Source organism: Crinia signifera, chromosome 5 (genome assembly GCF_055691185.1).
Source record: "Crinia signifera chromosome 5, ASM5569118v1, whole genome shotgun sequence".
Lineage (NCBI taxonomy): Eukaryota > Metazoa > Chordata > Amphibia > Anura > Myobatrachidae > Crinia > Crinia signifera.
The window spans coordinates 60,129,649-60,150,789 of NC_139221.1; the positions used below are offsets into that span (position 1 = coordinate 60,129,649).

Genomic DNA, 21,141 nt, shown 5'->3' on the forward strand with positions numbered 1-21,141 from the left:
GGCAGATCCCCACAGTCTGGACCCTGGACCCCGTTGCCCGGAACACTGGACCCCGCTGCCTAGATGGAAGCAAGCAGGGGTGTCAGGTAAGTACTTTTCACGCCAGCCTGTTCCAAGGCTGGTCCCAGGAGCAACCCTACTATCTAGTAGGGGAATTTAGCCCGGAAACCTTGCACACCAGCACTAGTCGCGGGTTGTTCTTGGTGCCAACCTGGGAATTCAGGCTGGTGTGAAAGGGGTATAATACACATTTGTGCAGTTCTATGGAACTCTAGTGCAGTGGCAAGAAGGAGCCACATATGCACAGAAGAACTAGCAGCAGCCATCTTTGTAGAGGATGAATGCTTCAATTATGGAGCATTATAGAGCAGTAGTACACTCTATATTCCACACCCCTCTGGCTACAAGTTCTCTGCATTTACAGAAACATATATGTAACTTTCTTGCAGCAAATACCTGCAAACTATGAGGGTTAACCAAGAAACAACATATTAAGACTGTCTACTGTAATTGGTAATTGCCACTAATATGGAACAGGCATTACATCTGGGCAACTTCTAGCATGTCCCATGTTTTGCTTACACAATAAATTTGGTGGTGCAGCATTTTTTGGGGGGAAATGACGTACCTGTACAGGAAATGCTTTTGGTGATCCAGAAAATTGCGGGCCACTTTTGCCATTAAGCGGCTTCCTAATGAATACTGGAGCACCAACAAACCCTCTTGAACCTGTCCTGCAATCACCTGAAGCAAGAGGCAGTGACGCAGTGGAACTCAACCCTCTATATGCTTCAGAAGATGGAGGAGCAGCAAAAGGCCATTCAAACCTATACATCCACCAATGGCAAAGGAGGAGGGATGCACCTGTCTCAAGCGCAATGGAGAATGATTTCCATGTTGTGCAAGGTTCTCCAACCCTTTGAACTTCCCACACATGAAGTCAGTTCAGACAGTGCCAGCTTGAGTCAGTTCATTCCCCTCATCAGGTGTTTGCATAAGCAGCTGTAGAAAGTTAAGGAGGATTTAAAAGGAGTGATTCTGCTAAGTATGTGGGACTTGTGGATGAAGCCCATCATTAATTTTGCCAGGATTTGAGGGTGGTCAAGCTGTTGAAATCAGGCCACTACATTTTGTCCACCATGCTCGACCCTAGGTTTAAAGCATGTACTGTGTCTCTGTTTCAGATGAACACAAGTCTACAGTGTTGCAAAGACCTAATGGTGTGGAGAATGTCATCTGAAATGGAACATGACATGCCAACAGCTCCTCCTTCATTTTCTCCTGCAACTGGGGCTGCAAGGAAAAACCAACTAACCAACCCACTAGCGGTGAGGCAGGGCAGGCAGGAGCAAGTTTGGACATCTAGTCGAGACTGAAGGACCAGCCAACAAGTGTCTACTGACATGTCTACTGTCACTGCATATGATGCTGACTGCTGACACCATTGAAAAAATGGTGGAGGATTACATTGGTGACCGCATCCAAGTAAGCATGTCAGACAGTCCATATCTGTACTGGCAGGAAAAAAGGGCAATTTGGAGGCCCCTATACAAACTAACTTTATTTTACCAAAGTTGTCCCCCCTCCAGTGTGTAGTCAAAAAATGTTTTTAGTGCAGCTGGGAACCTTGTCAGCGAGTGGTGTAGGAGGTTGCTTCCACAAGATGTTGAGAAGATAATGTTCATCAAAATGAATTATCAATTCTTCAAAGAGGACCATTCAGCCCTTCCTACTCTCTCACCGCCAAGCAGCACTTCTTGTATCCTTTGTGTGTCCACTCTAATGGCAACATGTACGCTTGTGTCAAGCTGATGTCCAACCTATCCCTGATGAAGAATGGAGCTTGTTTGCTCTGCCGACCCCAGTCTACTGCACTGTTGAATCCATCTGTACTCAAGTCAGATCAGATGGCACTCATACTAGTCCAAGGGATCCAGAGCAGTGCTGTGTGCTGGGATATAGATACTGCAGCAAAGTTTATTGCTGCTGGAGCTGCCATTTTAGGAGTTGCTGGCTCTGGTGCTGGTATTGGGACAGTTTTCGGGAGCCTCATTATTGGATATGCCAAGAACCCATCCCTAAAGCAACAGCTGTTCTCCTATGCCATTCTGAGCTTCGCCCTGTCTGAGGCTATGGGACTGTTCTACCTTGTGGTTGCATTCCTTATGCTGTTTGGGGCCTTGTATTCCAAAATGCCATCCTGTCTGCCACTGCAGTGTCACTCCAGCGGGGACTAATTAACACTTAAGTTTTAAGTCTATTTTGATTATCTAATATTCGATTTTGCTGTCATGATGTCCTTATTTTATGTGCATTATATGTTACCTTAAACTATGATCTACTTCAAACTTTTAATGCAATTATACCTGTTTATGATACACATTAATGCTTAATTGCTGTAACTTAATGATTGGTCATATATAAACTGAACTATTGGGACTCGCATTATCTTCGGAGGAAATTGTTATTGAACTAAATTGGAGAAACGCATCACAATTGTGTTCCACCTCATCTGCTAAGATTGATCGATATCCGACTACCCTGTGGCACTCTACCTCCGCTTTTCTCACAACCAGTCCAGTTCCCGGCCATCTCCAACAAGCATCTCCACAACCATATGCAGCAGAGGCCAAATTATATGTGTGTGCATTCCAGTCTTAAACTACATTGCCGGTGGGGACTCAGGACCGCCAAGTGCTTAAACAGCTACAAGGAGTCTCTGGTACCTTCTTTCCAATTGTGCTGCCAGCCTACACATCACAGAGCCAATAAGGACAAACATTCGGCTGCATAGCTACAAGAACTGGCGGCTTGACCTTACCTGCTGTCTGTAGCCGTATTGAATGACTAATGATCCGTAATATACAAGTGGCACCAGTTGTTCATAGCAAAAAATCAGCTTATAACTACAGTATCTTATTTTCTAGTACATTCTGAAAAATAATAGGTTGCATTGGATTAGTATTATCCCAGATTAAAGTGTATTACATGCAACTGCTAATATTGATGCAACTTCTGTGAATGTGCAAAGTGCCAAAATCTATATAAAGCACAAATTTCAAAATCATAATGCACCTACAGTACATGCAATCTTTAATCCACGTTTGCAATTACCAAAGAGTACAGTAATTTTTAATGCCATCTTTGTGACAGCAGCTGCCATCTAACATTTAGTACAATTGCACTACTGTAGCTCTACTTCCAGCATTATGCTTAAGAGAAACATTGTACAGTAACTATGGGAATTGCTCCTGAATAGATATAACCACAGGCTTGTACATACAGCATTAAAGTGCCAACTTCCTCAAGGAATATCATTTAGGATACAGTACATGGGCCTGGATGTAATTGTTCACAATTTCAGTGGCCTGGAAAAAGTAGCTTGAAGTCAGATGTTGGAATTCGATAAAGAAGCTGCTTCACATAACAAGTGGAAGGGTGGCTACACACATTTTCAGTATATCTATAGACATTTTGGATGTTGGAATGTCTGAATTTCTCCAGCCAATTTAATGGCATTAATTTTTACCGCTTCAAATGTAAACCTAATCCAACTCGAATGCAGGTACAGTTGCATACAATGATATGCGGACTGCTGAGATTTTCTATGTAATTGCGACTGTATCTGCATACCAAATTATGTTACACTGTGAAGCCTCACTCCAGCCCTCCACTTGAGCTGTGAAGGACATTTATCCTGTGGCTAGAGCAGACCAGTCTATCTGGAACTTGAGTGACAGGATCGGAGTGCGCTGGCTGCACTGGTGCTCCTACTGACCTGTGTGTGATATACTTTTTAGATTTTGAACTGGAGAAGGATGAATCACTATGGGCCCTGGGATGGGCTGGTGGGGGGAGCATGAAGTTATTTTATTTCTTTTGGGGGGGGAAAGGGGGGCATGAAATTATATTTTCTTTGACCAATTTAATACCGGGTATCCATGGAATTCCAGGCTTGAGGGTTTTTCAATCCCCAGATTAAAAGAACAGCCTGTGATATGCTTCCCTAATGTCTGCCCCATCTGTGTTACCCATGTCTGTTTGCCCCTCCCCTTTACTATGTAAGCTCACTCTGGCAGGACCCACTTACCTCATGTGCTTCTACTACTCTTGTTTAACCCTTTGAGTGTCAACCTTGATGTGAGAGATCCTCAAAATATTGATTAAAAATACCAAGCGACTGTTCTTTTTTTGGGTGCGATATTTAACTAAACTGGGAGTGACGTTGGCATTTTTAGTGGATATTTTGAGGATCGCTCAGAGCAACAGAGGCACTCAAAGGGTTAAACTATCTTCTACTCCATGGCATCTAAAGCCTCAGTTATCTACCACCCTGATTTTCATTGTTGTTTCCTGATGCAGCTACGGTTATTCACCCTGTACCTATACTAAATTGTCTTGTACTGTAATGCTCTGTACACACGGTACAAATTGACATTCGATTTTTGACTATATAGTCAAAATTGAATCAGGATCATATATACATCGTATGGAGATAGAACATGTTTTTAAGCTTTCTATCCCGATTCGGTGCCGACGCGCGCTTCCGTTCAGCTGAAATCGAAAAGCCAAATAGACAGTGCAGCAATGACTATAAATCAAATGTAGATAGCATGAATTGTATGCAAATATTTATTATTTTATTTATTTACAGTTTCTTGTATAGCGCAGCAGATTCCGTTGCACTTTACATTTGTAAACAGAGATAAAACAAACTGGGTAACAACAGACAGACTTGGGGGTTAGAGGGCCCTGCTGCAAGCTTACAATCTATAGGTATATAGGAGGGAAACACAAGGACAGGCACCAGTAATAACATAGCTTGTAAGTCCAGAAGGGAAGCTATATAATACATAAGTGCCTCAGAGGGTTATGCGTATGGACTTAAATATGATAGGCTTGCCTGAAGAGGTGAGTTTTCAGGGAACACTTGAGAGTTTGGAGGCTAGCGGAGAGTCTTATTGTGCGTGGAAGGGCATTCCATAGGGTGGGAGCAGCCTGATGAAAGTCCTGTAATAGTGAATGGGACCTGGTGATCAGTGCAGAAGAGAGAGATGCAGATCTTGTGCAAAGCGGAGTGGTCGAGATGGGAGATATTTTGAGGTAAGTAAAGAGATATAAGCTGGTGCAGTATGGTTAATAGCTTTATATGCAAGTAGAAGTGCTTTGTATTGAATACGGTAATATACAGGTAACCAATGGAGGGACAGGCAGAGCGGATCAGCAGATGGTGAGCATCTGCTGCTGCTAGAAAGATCAGCCTAGCAGCAGCATTTAGAATGGATTGCAGTGGCGAGAGTCTGTTCTTGGGAAGACCAGTTAGGAGACTATTGCAGTAATCAATGCAGGAAATAATGAGTGCATGGATATGAGATTTAGTAGTGTCTTGTGTGAGATAGGGCCATATTTTGGAGATGTTTTTTCGATGCATGTAACATGATTTAGAGACAGATTGAATGTGGGGAACAAAAGACAGTTTACTGTCGAGGATGACCCCTAGGCAACGAGCTTGTGGGGCAAATAGTACAGAGTTAGCAAAGATTGCATAGCAATCTAATTCTAAGTCGAATAGCAAAGGAATCTCACCGTGTGTACACACCATAAGTCACTATTTTCTTGTTTTGCTTATTTGTTTATGTACTCTGATATTGGGCACCGCGGGTCCCTTGTGGCACCATATAAATAAAGGATGATGACAATAATAATAATAATAATAATAATAATAATAATAATAATAATAATAATGTACAGTGCTATATTAATATGAACTTTGCAATTAAAAGCTAAAAATAATAATTACCCTATAATACTATGGTTTAACATAAATAAAATGTGCACACAATTTGCACTTGTTATTATTAATTGACATAAACCAAATCAGTGATGAGACATCAACAAGTTAATCCTGTAGACGATTTAAAACATAAATTACAATAATCACTGTGAGTTGATTTTTTTTTCTTTACTGAAACCTCTCCCTAAAGTTTGAATTTGCAGCTTAAATTATGCTACATTTAGTTTCACCTGACAAATCTATAATGTCTCTAGTAAAGAAATACAAAGCTGAGCCATTAAGAATAAACTTGCCTGTAAAGTCACAGTCATGAATAATAACTGAAGGGGAGCACTTGTCAAGACTGTCGAAAAACAAATAAAAAAATATGCGCTGCATTGATTTAATGCATTTTTATTTGTTTTGTTCTCTTACTTTTGAATAAATCATATGCTAGTAAGGACAGTCCACAGCTATCATTGACATTAATCACAAACCTATTTCCTAATGCTGCATCAGAAAAGTTCTTTTTGACAAATTGGTCCTGTGACTTTCTGAACTACTGCATATAATCTAGTGAGTCAAAGTAAATTGTGAAGACAGCGAAGTAGTTGCACAAAGAACAGTAACAGCAGCTTGGGAACATTTGTGGAAGTAAACTAGAACCAATTTGAATATGAAAACCCACCTTCAACTGGAACTGTATCATGAAAATATACATGCAGATCAACAAATATCGCATTTAATCCATTCTCATTATTTTTTTTTGAATTTTGATAACCTACAACTTGTTCCTTCATATTATGAGCTGTATTTTGCAGCTATCAAAGACATTTCATATGACAGAGCACTATTTGTAGGACGTGATGTATATTTTTGTCTAGCAGAAAAAGGAAATTACATGATTCATTTCAGTCATATCGCTCTTTTGGCTCTTCAAGTCTAGATTTATTGAATTGTTATTTGAACAGGATAGTAATTCATAAATTAATGCTGTACAAAAGATATATCCACATTTTTTTATAAATGGTTAGTTGAATAGAACATTAAATGAGATGAAACTAACATGTAATGAAATCAAATAGGTTTGACCAGACTTAAAGTGGTCATGCAGAGGTGGGGGAATTCATTAATCTATGCCACCTAATTACCTGCCTCGGAGCTGTGCAGCTCAACCAAACTACATGTCTCCCCTTGTCTCCCCCTGTCCTTGTCCTCATTGATCACCCCCTCGAGTGTGATGACCCTGCCAAGTGTGGTAACCAAGAACAACAGAGAAGCCCTTCTGAAATGGAGCTCACCCCTGGTGCAGACCACCCATATGAGCCTGACGTGGGCAGATCGGCAGCCCTCACAGTCCATGCTGCCCTTGCTGCCCTGTGCAGAAAGGATGCAGCAAAGTTGAATGGCAGTTGCTGGAGAGTGGACTGGCAACCATGGAGAACCATTCACAGAGGTAGCAGAAAAGTAAACCCCCAGGGCCTACTTATGGGGGCCCAAAAAGGAAGTGGTGTGACTCAGTGCCCACCTAAGAAGATAGACAGAACTGAGCCCCTGACAACAATGAGGGCAATCCCAGCCAGGCCGCTGGCTCCCTCCAGTAGGAACAGACATGCCCCTACCACCGCCAAGTGGCCTGGAGGGGCCCCCCACCTAACAGCTAGGCTGACAGGAAGATATGTGAGGCTCAGGACTCGCAAGAGGGGCCGCCGTGCTGGGGCCCTAGTTAAGTGGAGACGCAGAGGTCACAGATCTGCACTCCTAGCTATCCTACTCTCGAACACCCGATCCCTTGTAAACAAGATGGATGAGCTGTCCCTGCTCATAAATGATGCAAGATCAGGCACTGCTGGCTCATCTATCCTATGCTTTACTGAGACATGGCTAGATGAACTCATTGCCGACTCCTCGGTGAAGCTGCCGGGCTACAGTCTCCTCAGGGCTGACCGCAACAAGGAGCTCACCGGAAAAACCAAGGGAGGAGGTATCTGCTTCTTCATAAATGAAGGGTGGTGCACCGACATAAAAACTCTGAGTAAATCAAGCAGCCCTCAACTGGAGACACTCATCATTAAATGCAACCCATTCTACTCCCCCCGGGAATTTGCCTCAATAGTCCTGGTGGGGTTTATATACCTCCCCAAGGAAATGCGAAAGAAGCCCAACTCCAACTGGCCACCAGCATAACAGACACAGAACTCAAACATCTGGAAGCACTGCTTATAGTGATGGGCGACTTCAACAGTGCCAACCTGTCCCAAGAGCTACCGAAGTACAGACAGCAAGTCAGATGCCACACCAGGGAAGGACGTACCTTAGACCACTGCTACACCACTATCAAGTCTACTTACCGGGCTATCCCCCGGGCAGCTCTGGGCCTCTCTGACCATTGCATAGTCCACCTTCTACAAACTTACACCCAGAAGCTAAGGTCCGCTAAACCAGTGGTCAGATCAGTCAAAAGTTGGACAAACGAGGCAAAAATGAAGCTTCGGGGCCTGACTCGAATGCACAGACTGGGGAGTCTTTAAATCCTCCGCTACAAACCTAGACGATCTGACCGACACAGTGACAGCCTACATCAGCTTCTGCGAGGACCTGTGCGTGCCAATCAAAACAGCACGCACCTTCAACAACAACATGCCATGGTTCAGCGGTCAACTCAGGAAGCTCCGTCGGGCAAAGGAAGAAGCCTATCGCAGTGGTGATATTGTCCTGTACAAACAGGCCAGGAACTCCCTAACACGGGAAATCAAGCTGGCAAAAAAAAGATTCTCAGACAAGCTGGCGAACAACCTGTCAACCAACGACCCCGCGTCAGCTTGGAGAGGCATGCAAGCTATAACCAACTATAAGATCTCTCGAACCCCCTCCACCATGCACCAGAAACTAGTGAACAAGCTGAACGATTTCTACTGCAGGTTCGAGAAGGAAGCTACCTGCATCAGTCCTACCCCTGACCGGGGCAAAACGGCTTGCCCACCCTCCTTCCAAAACTGCCACCCCCAGACTTTCCAGGTGGACCAAACAGAGGTAGAAGGAATGTTCAAGAGGGTCAACCCTAGGAAAGCTGGAGGCCCAGACGGAGTGTCTCCATCTGCCCTCAAGATCTGTGCAACACAGCTCGCCCCTATCTTTACCAGGATTTTCAACACTTCACTAGAAATGTGCAAGGTCCCCACCTGCTTCAAAGGCTCAATTATCATCCCGGTTCCCAAGAGCTGAACTGCGAAAGACCTCAATGACTACAGGCCAATTGCACTAACATCGGTGGTCATGAAAGTGCTTGAACGTATGGTGCTGAACCACCTGAGAGTTGTTACAAATGCTCACCTCGACCCCCTGCAGTTTGCCTACCGAGCAAACAGAAGTGTCGAGGATGCAGTCAACCTAGGGCTTCACCACATTCTACAGCACCTGGACAGTCCAGGCACCTATGCAAGTATACTATTTGTTGATTTCAGCTCGGTATTCAACACTATCATCCCTCACATCCTGGAGCCAAAACTCCGTTCACTAGGAGTCCCAGAACCTACATGCTCCTGGATCACTGACTTCCTGACTGAAAGGAAACAGGAGGTAAAAGCAGGCGCATTCATTTCAAACACATGCACAATTAGCACCGGTGCCCCTCAAGGATGTGTCCTCTCCCCTCTGCTCTTCTCCCTCTAACGACTGCACCTCAGCAGAACAGTCAGTAAAAATTATAAAATTTGCAGGCGACACAACGGTTATCGGCCTAATCATGGATGGAAACGAGTCGTCATACAGACGGGAGGTGGATCGGCTAACTAAATGGTGTAGCAGAAACAACCTTGACCTCAACCCCCTCAAAACGGTGGAGATGGTGGTGCACTTCAGAAGGAAACCAAATGCCATGCACCCACTCATAATATCTGACAGAGTAGTGTCGAGGGTTGACTACTTCAAATTCCTAGGAACAAAGATTTCCTACGACCTCAAATGGCGTCCCAACATCATTACAACTGTCAAGAAGGCTCAGCAGCAGTTGTTCTTCCTGAGGCAACTCAAGAAATTCAACATCCCGCAGGAGCTGCTGCTCATCTTCTACACTGCCATAGTAGAGTCTGTCCTTTGCTCTTTAATCACAATCTGGTTCGGAGGAGCAAACGAGAATGACAGACAAAGGTTGCAAAGAGTGGTGAGGGTGGCAGAAAAGATCATTGGGGCGGAGCTCCCCACTGTCCAAGAACTATACCTAGCCAGGGTCAATAAGCGTGCAGGAAAGATCTTGGCGGACAAGCTACACCCTGGCCACAATCTGTTTGAACCCCTTCCGTCAGGCAGACGTTTTAGGTCCATCCCAGCAAAGACGACAAGGACTACAAAAGGCTTCCTCCCAATAGTTGTCCACCAACTAAACCGTATTGAACATACCAAATACTAAATACTAACTCGAACTTTTCTAGATACATGTGAAATGTATGTGATGTATGTTTATGCCTCTCTTCCTACCCCCTTTGTGTTCCCTGATTGATGCTGCACTGTTACCACAAAAAATTCCAAGCAGACGCAAGTTTACCTGGCCAATAAAGATGATTCTGATAATAAACATGAACTAAACTGAACATATTATCTCTTAACTGGCATATATGGGATATACCTGCAGCCAAGAGTGGATAACCTGACCAGGTTGTATCACATATGTCCATGAAGTTTCAGCCATCTACTGTATATGGATGTTGCTCTGGGGCCACCAAAATTACTTGCAAAAAGATGGTACTAATTGTCCACACTTATGTTGACACACATGCAGAGATCAGCTACAGCAGGGAGGACTGATGATCAGCTCCTCTTGACCCACCCTCCACTGCACTATGCAATAAGGTGAGGAGTGGGAATATTATATCATATTTAATAGGAAGGGTCCTCTTTTGGCACTGAGAGGGGTTGAAGGGGGTTTCTATGCTGCACAAAAAGTGTATCATTTTGGCTATGGGGCTATAGTTAAAAAAAGAATTACATGAATAGTGCAACATTTCAGCCCGTAAATAGTCAGGAATTAATGACATTGGGAGAGAAAGTGGGAGCTCTGCCCATGGGGTGTATTACCACTAGAGGAGTTAATACCTTTTGCAAATGGGTGGTGCACTATGGTGGGGGGCTCTCTTTTGCAAATGGGTTGGGAGCTATGATTCATGGGGAGATTTAAAGGGTGCGTATGGACACAGGAGGTATATCTTTAACATTTTAATATTTAAATACTAGTGACCATCCTAGGGTTCTCACGTGACCAATTTTGAATTTATGGCAATATGCTTTTTTTAAAGGGTAAAAGACAATTTCTTCACATAAATGAAATAGTATAGTACAGTGAGTTAGTAAACAGGGTCTGCATCAATTTTCCAGGAGAAAATGGATAATATGTATAAATCTCTCTCTAATAAGTATGAAATAAAGTCTATTGTTATGATATACTGTATCTTTAATGGTTTCGGCAGCATAAGCCAATAAACTGTTCGGACAGTCATTTATAATTTGACTTGCTTCTAAAATATGATAAATATCATTAGTTTGCTCCTTTTTGTTACCCTAAACTTTCTTTGACAAATGCTCTGTAGAATAGTGAAAAAAATATTAAAATCCATACAGTGGTTCCAGAGATTACCCAAACAGATGGACTGTGAACTTTATGTTATACTATGTATAGATATTAATAAAAATACTTTTTAGACTTTATTAAATAATCCAACAATTTCTGAGTGGTTTTCTGTAAAGAAGAATTGTCAGTTAAATGGACAAGTGAATAAATTTAAATATTTTCTAATACAGGTATAGACAGGGAACCTTGAACATGAATGTCGACTAGTGAAATGTAAACTTTTATTTAAATACAGCTTCTAAGAAGGAACAGCAACATTACATAGTTATATTTATTGGAGAAAAACTGAAACGTTGAGCTACAGTATTCTACTCAATTTATTAACAGTTATTTGTATAACGCACATATCCTGCAGCACTTTACAGAGAAAAATTGAACATTCAATTCAGTCCCTACCCAATCTATATTCCCTACCACAAGTATATGCACACATAGACATTCTAGTGTTCATTTTTGTTAGCAGCCAATTAACCTACCAGTATTTTTTTGAATTGTGGGAGGAAACAAGAGTACCCAAACGAGTCTCACGCAAGCACTGGGAGAATATACAAGCTCTGCATTTTAAGGCCATGGTGGGAAACGAACCCTTGAGCTTAGTGCTGTGAGGCAGTAATGCTAACCATTACACCATCCCTGCCGCCCTACTCATGTACTTAATACTGTCACAATCCTGCCTGAATCCTGTGTATTTGTTCTGTCATACAGTACTTGCTTTTCAGTCCCCTGTATCCCAGCCTTGTGCAGCTAGACTACCATGTGTCCTGAGCCATAGCTAGTAATGAACACCTGGGTGAGTTCTAATTCAGCCATTAACTCCATAGTTACCAGTGGAATGGAATCATGCAAGTTCCCTGTTTACCCTGTTGGCCTCATTCAGAGACTGTTCCAGGTTTTGCAAATCCCATTCACCCTGCTGCCCAATCAGTGCTGCTATAAGGGTTTATCTTCACAGATCTGGATAGAAACATAAAACATAGAATTTGACGGCAGATAAGAACCACTTGGCCCATCTAGTCTGCCCCCTTTTTAAACATGTTACCTCAAACCAAATGGTATCCTTATTTTTTTGTAAGTTATCAATATGCCTATCCCACGCATTTTTAAATTGTACTACTGTATTTGCCTCTACCACCTGTGATGGGAGGCTATTCCACTTACAGTATCTACTACTCTTTCTGTGAAGTAATTCTTCCTCAAATTTCCCCTGAATCTTCCTGGATGTACACCTTGCTTATGCATCGTCGCTTCTAAAGGTGCCCAAACATGGTACAATTGTTATGTGCGATGAGATGCACGCTCCCGTCACACATCTCGTCGCAAAGCTCAAAAAGTATGTGCTGCACATACTTTTTGTACTACATCTCATCTCATCTAATTGCATTGCAAAACCTATGCAATGCGATGAGATGTGATATTGTATACAATATTGTATACAATAATAGAACTGTGTATGGGCACCTTTAGCTTCGTGTTGGATGAGCTTTCTCCAGACTGAAACCAGCTCCTGTTGCATACTCCAGTGCACCTCCTTGCTGCAGACTCCAGTGCACCTCCCTGCTGCAGAGTCCAGTGCACCTCCCTTCTGCAGAGTCCAGTGCACCTCCCTGCTGCAGAGTCCAGTGCACCTCCCTGCTGCAGAGTCCAGTGCACCTCCCTGCTGCAGAGTCCAGTGCACCTCCCTGCTGCAGAGTCCAGTGCACCTCTCTGCTGCAGACTCCAGTGCACCTTCCTGCTGCATACTCCAGTGCACCTCCCTGCTGCATACTCCAGTGCACATCCCTGCTGAAGACTCCAGTGCACCTCCCCATACCTACCAACATGACCATCTCCAGGAGGGACACAATGCTCTGCTCCTGGACTTTCCTCTTAATGTATGATTACCATCATCTGTGTTGAACTAGTTAATTGATAAGAAAGGTGTTCCACCACAGGTGATGGCAATCTTACATTAAGAGGGAAGTGCAGGAGCAGAGTAGAGCAATGTGTCCCTCCTGGAGAGGGTAATGTTGGGAGGTATGCCTCCCTGTTGCATACTCCAGTGCACCTCCTGCTGCAGACTCCAGTGCACCTCCCTGCTGCAGAGTCCAGTGCACCTCCCTGCTGCAGAGTCCAGTGCACCTCCCTGCTGCAGAGTCCAATGCACCTCCCTGCTGCAGCGTCCAGTGCACCTCCCTGCTGCAGAGTCCAGTGCACCTCCCTGCTGCAGACTCCAGTGCACCTCCCTGCTGCAGACTCCAGTGCACCTCCCTGCTGCATACTCCAGTGCACCTCCCTGCTACAGACTCCAGTGCTTCTCCCTGCTGAAGACTCCAGTGCACCTCCCCATACCTCCCAACATGACCATCTCCAGAAGGGACACAATGCTCTGCTCCTGGACTTTCCTCTTAATGTATGATTATCATCATCTGTGTTGAACTAGTTAATTGATAAGAAAGGTGTTCCACCACAGGTGATAGCAATCTTACATTAAGAGGGAAGTGCAGGAGCAGAGCAGAGCAATGTGTCCCTCCTGGAGAGGGTAATGTTGGGAGGTATGCCTCCCTGCTGCAGACCCCAGTGCACCTCCCTGCTACAGACTCCAGTGCACCTCCCTGTTGCAGACTCCAGTGCAATCTCTGTTACAAACTCCATTGCACTTTCAACTACAACCTCCAGTACATCTCCTGCTGCCAACCCCTGTGCATCTCCTTTGGCCAGCACATGTGCATCATCTGCTTCCAGCATCCGTGCATCTCCTGCTGTCAACTCCTGTGGTGATTCCCTGGGCTTGCTGAGAGGCGCTACATCTGTTATACATTAAAAAATAATACTTTAAGCACCTCACTGGCCACACTTCAGCCAAACACATAGCACCTTGAGCTGGGTTGAGAAGACCTGCTGCTTCCAGGTAATCCTACATTGATTCTGTTAACTGAATCTGAAAACTTTTTGCACTTTTCTACTCTTGTGGCCAGTGGTTAAAGTGGGCATTTTGAAGTGGGGGTATGCAAAAGTGAAGGCTGTAATTATACGTGCTCCGGAAAAAGGGAGTGGGGCCATTCAAAAAGGAGCATGTCCTTAAGTGTAGTGTTCCACACCAAATACATCCTATAAACATTACACACCACAATAGTAGGATCCCTTAGACCAGGGCTGGGCAACACCGGCCCTCCAGATGTTGATGAACTACACATCCCAGCATGCCCTGCATCAGTTTCAGCATGGCCACATAGCAAAACTAATGCAAAGCATCCTGGGATGTGTAGTTCATTAACATCTGGAGGGCCAGTGTTGCCCAGCCCTGCCTTAGACTATCTAGTACTAGTACGCCTTACACATTATATCACTTAGAATGAGCCAAAATTCACATTATGCCACAGTATTAGCCAAAATTCACATTATGCCCCACCAAATAAGCCAAAATTCACATCATGCCAAATGGAATAAGCCAAGATTCACAATATGCCACACGGAATGACACAAAATCCCCAAGGAATGACAAAAAATGTACATTATGTCATACATAATAAGTCAAAATTCACATTATGCCACATAGAATGATGCAAAATTCCCACAGAATGAGTCAAAATTTAAATTATACTTTACTATATACTTGGACTGCAATTACAAACCGTAAACTGGAGATCTATGGGAATCGATCTGGCAGATACTGTACATCACATGCATAACACTTAACCCCCTTTGAAGATCTGCCAAAAGTCATACATGCATTTGTATCATCTCGATTGGATTACTGCACTTACCTACCTTGGTTTCCCCGCAAAAGAACTGCACCAATTACAGCTGGTACAAAACACAGCTGCCAGGCTGTTAACCAACCAGCCCTGTTCTAGCCACATAACTCCCTTTCTCTGGCGAATCATTTTCAAGATCAACTTACTGAGTTTCAAAGCCCTACATGACCAAGGCCCAAGGTACGTGAAGCAGCTTCTGATTCCATACTGTCCCACCTGATTACTGCGATCTGTAGATTAAAGACTTTTAGCAGTACTTAGGATCTACCATAATTCATTTGGGGGTCAAGCTTTTAGCCATGTGGCTACGACTTTATGGAACTCACTTCCCCGAGTTCGAGAGGCCCCCACTCCAGAATGCATCAAAAACATAATCATGACTTTCCTGTTTACTCAAGCATTTCCTTAATTCCATTAAGTCTAGTTTATGAAAAGCTTTTCTGTACTTTATTGTTTCTGTACTGTATTACATTCATTTTATCTGTTATCTGCCTTGAGTCCTATTGGAGAAAGAGAGCTATATAAAATGATTATTAGGTACTTGTGTATTTTGGCGGCGCCCATCGCATCTCATATCATAAGGCATACGATGGTATGTGATGCAACGCGATATCGCGCGATACTGTACAATGTCATACAATTTTAAAATTGTATGACATTGTACATGGCATACAATGCCATACAATGCGATGCGATGTGATTAAACATTGTATAAGCACCCTAATGGGTGCTTACAATGTGAAATGTACGCGTCCTCCGACCTTTTCATACCCCCACTATCCACGTCAGCGTGGAGTTGAGGATAGAAGCGTGGCGAGCGGACGCGTATCCGCGTCCCCTCACGGGGCTCGCTGCGCTCACCACGCTTTGGGATCGGTGGCTCGCTGCGCTCGCCACACTTTCTATTCTCAACTCCACACCGACGTGGATAGTGGGGGTATGAAAAGGTCGGAGGACGCGTACCGCCGCCGCTCGCCACGCTTCGGGTTCACGTTTATAGTGGGGGGGTGGCGTGGGGGTGCATTTCACTTTGTAAGCACCCATTAGGGTGCTTAAAAGAACCCTTTATGGTGCTTATACGATCTTTCATTGCATAGGGGGCAAAAATCGCGTTGCATCGCATGCCATGCCATGCGACGCGATGAAAACATCGCGCGATGCACATCGGGGGTGCTGCTATAATACACAAGTACCGATTATTATTACTATATAATTGCCTAGCAATCCCCCCTAACACCCCCCACACCCATCCCCCACTACATGGTCAGCGCTGCAGCCGCTGTTAAGGAACCATTACTGTAAGATTGTTTTCTACCCACTGCATAAAGATGCTAGTGATGATATCATTACTGTCATGCATGTTTTAAACAGATATCAATGAAGTGACTCTGATGCAACAGGATATAGGGATCTCATAGAGATTTCTCTACCTGCTTGATTTGTGTATGTGATAAATAATCCTACTATGCCTACTTACTAATGCTATTAAACATGGTAACTCACCCTGATTTGCCCTGAGAGTGTCTCAGCGAGACATAATTCACCCTTGCAGAGGGCACAGCAGCATACCGTATGTTATTTACAGTATATGGAATGTCCAGCACATTTGTTGATACAGTAGCTTTCAAAGGACACAATAGAAGATACACATAAGATTGCTAATTATGACCACATGCTTTACACTATAACTAGCCAAAGAATAAAAAAAAATAATTAGAACAAAGTAACAAAGTTCTTATTTAGTCTAAATGGAGATCTATGATGAAAACACATTTTGCTTTCATCTAGACAGCAAATCCAATTGCCGCTCTCCAAATCATGCTTCATTTTTCAAATATTACTGCATATATGACTTTCTTTCAGCAAAGATGAAAGGAGAGGCTAGATAGAAAAAATGTACTTTACTAGTTTATTTAGACCCGAACAAGCACTATGTTGCAAGATTGCTGTGAGGCCACTTATACAATCAAAAATTTTACTTAACTGTCATGTGCTAGTCCCAGCAGCATAAAATAAAAAATACAGTAAATACTCTGAGACGTATACAGTACACCATATGGTGAAGCGCATTGACTCAAAGACATTTTGAAAGGTAATGTATGGTAGAGCAGTGTTTTTTGTTAACTCGCTTGCTGGATTGTTTCTGCTTTATGTTCTTTTCAGAAATCCATTAAGCCACAAAAATGTAAAAGAAAAAATATGTCTTTCACACTGACAAGGAAAAAAAAGGAAACATTCATTATGTCTTATAGTTTATAAAAGTAGCTTGAATGTAACTAGAAATAGCCAGACAAAAATACGGGCTGCTGCCTTCAAAATAACTAAAATGTATTGTGGATCTTAAGTACTGATCAGATAGATTGTACAGAAGGCTAACAATTTTATATATGCAGCTTGTATAAAAAAACGCACTCAGGTTGTTACATTCCGGGACAAAATATAAACAATAGAATAAACTAAAGTATTTTTTAATACATGACCAGTGGCCGGCACGTACCCTTTTGTGGGAGGGGGGCTGCCTATGGCCGCAACCGCCGTGGGGGTACCGCAATCCAGGCACACACCCCCTCCCTGATGCCGTCGCCTCTCCTCCCGGTCCACGCAGAGTGAGAGTTCCCGGCGCCTGTGCTACTATGATGGCAGGTGCCGAGACTGGCTCATGCGCAGTACAAACCTCTGCAGCCATCTTCTATGGGTTGCTTTGGCACAAACTGCATCTGGCTTCACTACAGTGGTGGATTTTACCTGTGGGGGCTGCAGCCCTGCAGCTCATAGGTAAAAACCACCACTGTACATGAATATTGCTGCTCAAGACCTCTATTGGGGGAAGTCAGGTGCGAGAGCTAGCGACCACTAGATTTATTTATTTTTTATTAACAACAGTTATTATAGCGCACATACTGTATATTCCACAGCACTTTTACAGTCCTTGCGCCAGTGGAGCTTACAATCTATATTCCCTAATGCATGTACATGCACGCACATTCATTTGAGGGTTAATTTTGGATGGAGCAAATTAACCTACCGTATGTTTTTGGATTGTGGGAGGAAATTGTAGTACCCTGTGTTAACCCACCCAAGCACATGGGGAATATACAAACTCCATACAGTTAGGACCATGGTGGTAATCAAACCTATGACCTCAGTGCTGTGAGGCAGTAATGCTAAGCAGAGCAATTCAAGTGTTGCTCTGATCGGGAATGCACAGCCAATGGTGCTGACATTGCCATTATATTGTTCCAACATTTTGATGGTCTCGTAACTAACTGTACTATAGCTGTCATAAGTGTTTACATAATAGCCTGCAAGCTGCACACCATCACACAAGCTCCATAGTATTATTAGAGAGCATCCTATTAGCTCATTTAAAACTGCCAAACACAAATGAACAAATATTTTTTTTTTAAATCAAGTATTTTTATTGAAGATTTTTTTGCATTACAAAATAAAATATAAAAAAAGCATACATTTAGCAATGAGCATAGTTGAATGCTAGACAGAACTGAGCACAATGGGCCAGATGTATCAAGCTTCAAAAAGGGAGAAAGATTTAACTAATGTGACCGGCTGCCTACATTCTGCAGGAGCAGTGTCACAGGGAGCGGCAGCCCTACCGACCTCTTGGGCCCCATAGCAGCTGCATCCCCTGCACCTACAGTAGTTACGCCACTGTCTGTGACGTCAGTACCACCCTCTAATAGCCTGTCTGTCGCACAGTTGTGGAAGGATCAGAGTTATGCACAGTTGAACAAACTGAGAAAATCATTCAGTGGTGAGTGAGTTGCGGATGGATTTACAGATCAGCGATCCATTCGCATGTCATTTGCAGACTTGCATGGGGCACTCTGTTTGGGTGACAGCTACCTGATCGCAGTCCTCTGCAAATTCACACAGCAGCAATCAGGTCTGAATTAGGCCCATAAAACAGGAGAGAAGCTAAAAGTGAAAATACGTAAAACATAATTGACAAGTGTGCTGAACAGCACCCCTACCCTACGACCCTGACAATGAGGTTTTTTGGTATTTGTGCAAAATTTTTATCAAATTGTCAAAAATGTAGTCATTTGGTTGTATGGATTTAGGGCCTATTCAGGATCGCTCTAAGTGATCCGAACTCGATCTCAACCCCGATGGTCAGGGTTGGCACATGTGCCTTTCTAGTCTACCCATGTAAAAAGCCTATCACCGAAAGTCTTCGGCGAGTGTGTTGCACACTCGCTGGGCAGTTCCTTGCGGGGAGGAAGGGATGTGGGCGGATATGAGGCTGGATCAGAAGAACGCCCAGCATTTTATAGGCATTCCTATGAAAATACTGGGCGTTCCCCTGGGAACACAGGCGGACCACTGCCTCCCAGGGGCGGGCAGCTGAGGTCACAAGACATCAGTGCCAGCCCCATTTTTGGTGGACTCCGAAGGAAATAAAGGTCAGTCTAGACTGGTTTTTATTTCCGAAGGGGAGAGAAATAGGCGACCATCAAAAGATTTCTGTCCGCTTCGGGCGCATGTGAGGGGATGTATTCGCATACATCCCCTCACATGTTACCAAGAAGATTCAGCGGTGGGGGTGGGCGGCTTTAAACTGCTCGCTAAACAGCAAATGACTGCTGAATTCGTTTATTCTTTATTCGAGATTGTACATAACATAGGGGGTTATTTTGGTTCACTCTTTCTGACAAAATCCTTCTTAGATGGATAAAACCATGTGCACTGCAGGTGGGGCAGATGTTACTTGTGCAGAGAGAATTAGATTTGGGTGGGGTTTTACTTCAAAGTGAGATCTATATTGCAGTATAAAAATAAAGCAGCCAGTATTTACCCTGCACAGAAACAAAATAACTCACCCAAATCTAATTCTCTCTGCACATGTTACATCTGACCCCCCTGCAGTGCACATGGTTTTGTCCATCTAAGAAGGATTTTGTCAGAAAGAGTGAACTAGAATAAGGCCCATAGTTAGCCCTGGTCCACAGTTTACTGTATTTTATATAGTAAGTTTCCTATTGTGCTTTTTGATGAGTAAAGTGCATCCCTGTATTTTTGCAGTGCGTGTTTGTACATTACATACTGTATGAATGTATGTATTTATATATGTATACAAATGACTTACAAAGCCATGTTAGGGCACTTTGATTTATTACTGGATAAACCATGCTATCTATTTTTAATTTAATTTTCCAAGTTTCATTTATGCATTAACTTTACATAAAGATGAGTGATGAAGGAAGCATGCAAATTTTCCTAATGACTTTTCAGGCAATATTTCTCTATTGTTTAATGACTATTAACATAAAAAATGGGTGGAAATAAAATAGTCTAATCTTAAAGTGTGATCATAAAAAACTTTAAATTACCAAACGTTCTTGCTAAGTGCCAAGTAACAATCAACTGAATTCATATGGAAACAAATTAATCATTCAGGGTATTAATCATGACATTCTTTCACTATAGATGTCACATTTGTCAGAAATATATATGATTTCAAGAGTAGAGCTAGAGTCTAACACATTCCAATTTCAAAATGATGATAATAAATTCCATTTCACATTTGAACATTCAATTTTATTCTGTTCTATTATGTTATATAGAAATGCTATAGAAATACAGAAAAAATATATAAAATGAACTTGAAATGAAGCCTTTCTGCATCCTTAAAAAGTACAATTATTCTTATTTAAAATGTCATACAATCTTTATTGTGAGCAGCTTAAAAGTCTCTAATACTTGCTTTTATGATTGCTTTATTTTTGTGTTTTATATTTAGAAATATATCAATATTGTTTCGTAGAGTTTAGCCAAATAAATTGGGGGATAAAAAAATATTTATTATCAACATAACATGCAAAAAAGCTAATGATATATTTGAGCAATGCTTAATCACCAGTTGTTCATAACCGAACATTTGTTACTATTTTATTTTAGTGTTTAGTTGCTTGACTATCTACACTTCTTGTGTAGGGATTTAGGGGGAAATTTACTATCATTCCCATTATGGACATCTCGTTCAGGCTTCT

General features: G+C 42.8%; 1 long non-coding RNA gene and 1 pseudogene across 1 annotated transcript in view; one reads left to right on the plus strand and one right to left on the minus strand.

Moving 5' to 3' along the window:
• LOC146079459 (uncharacterized) overlaps positions 1–21,141 on the minus strand; it is a 272,777-nt gene that overhangs the window by 179,322 nt on the left and 72,314 nt on the right. The window lies entirely within an intron of this gene.
• Positions 1,730–2,237, plus strand: LOC146079802 (ATP synthase F(0) complex subunit C2, mitochondrial pseudogene; annotated as a pseudogene).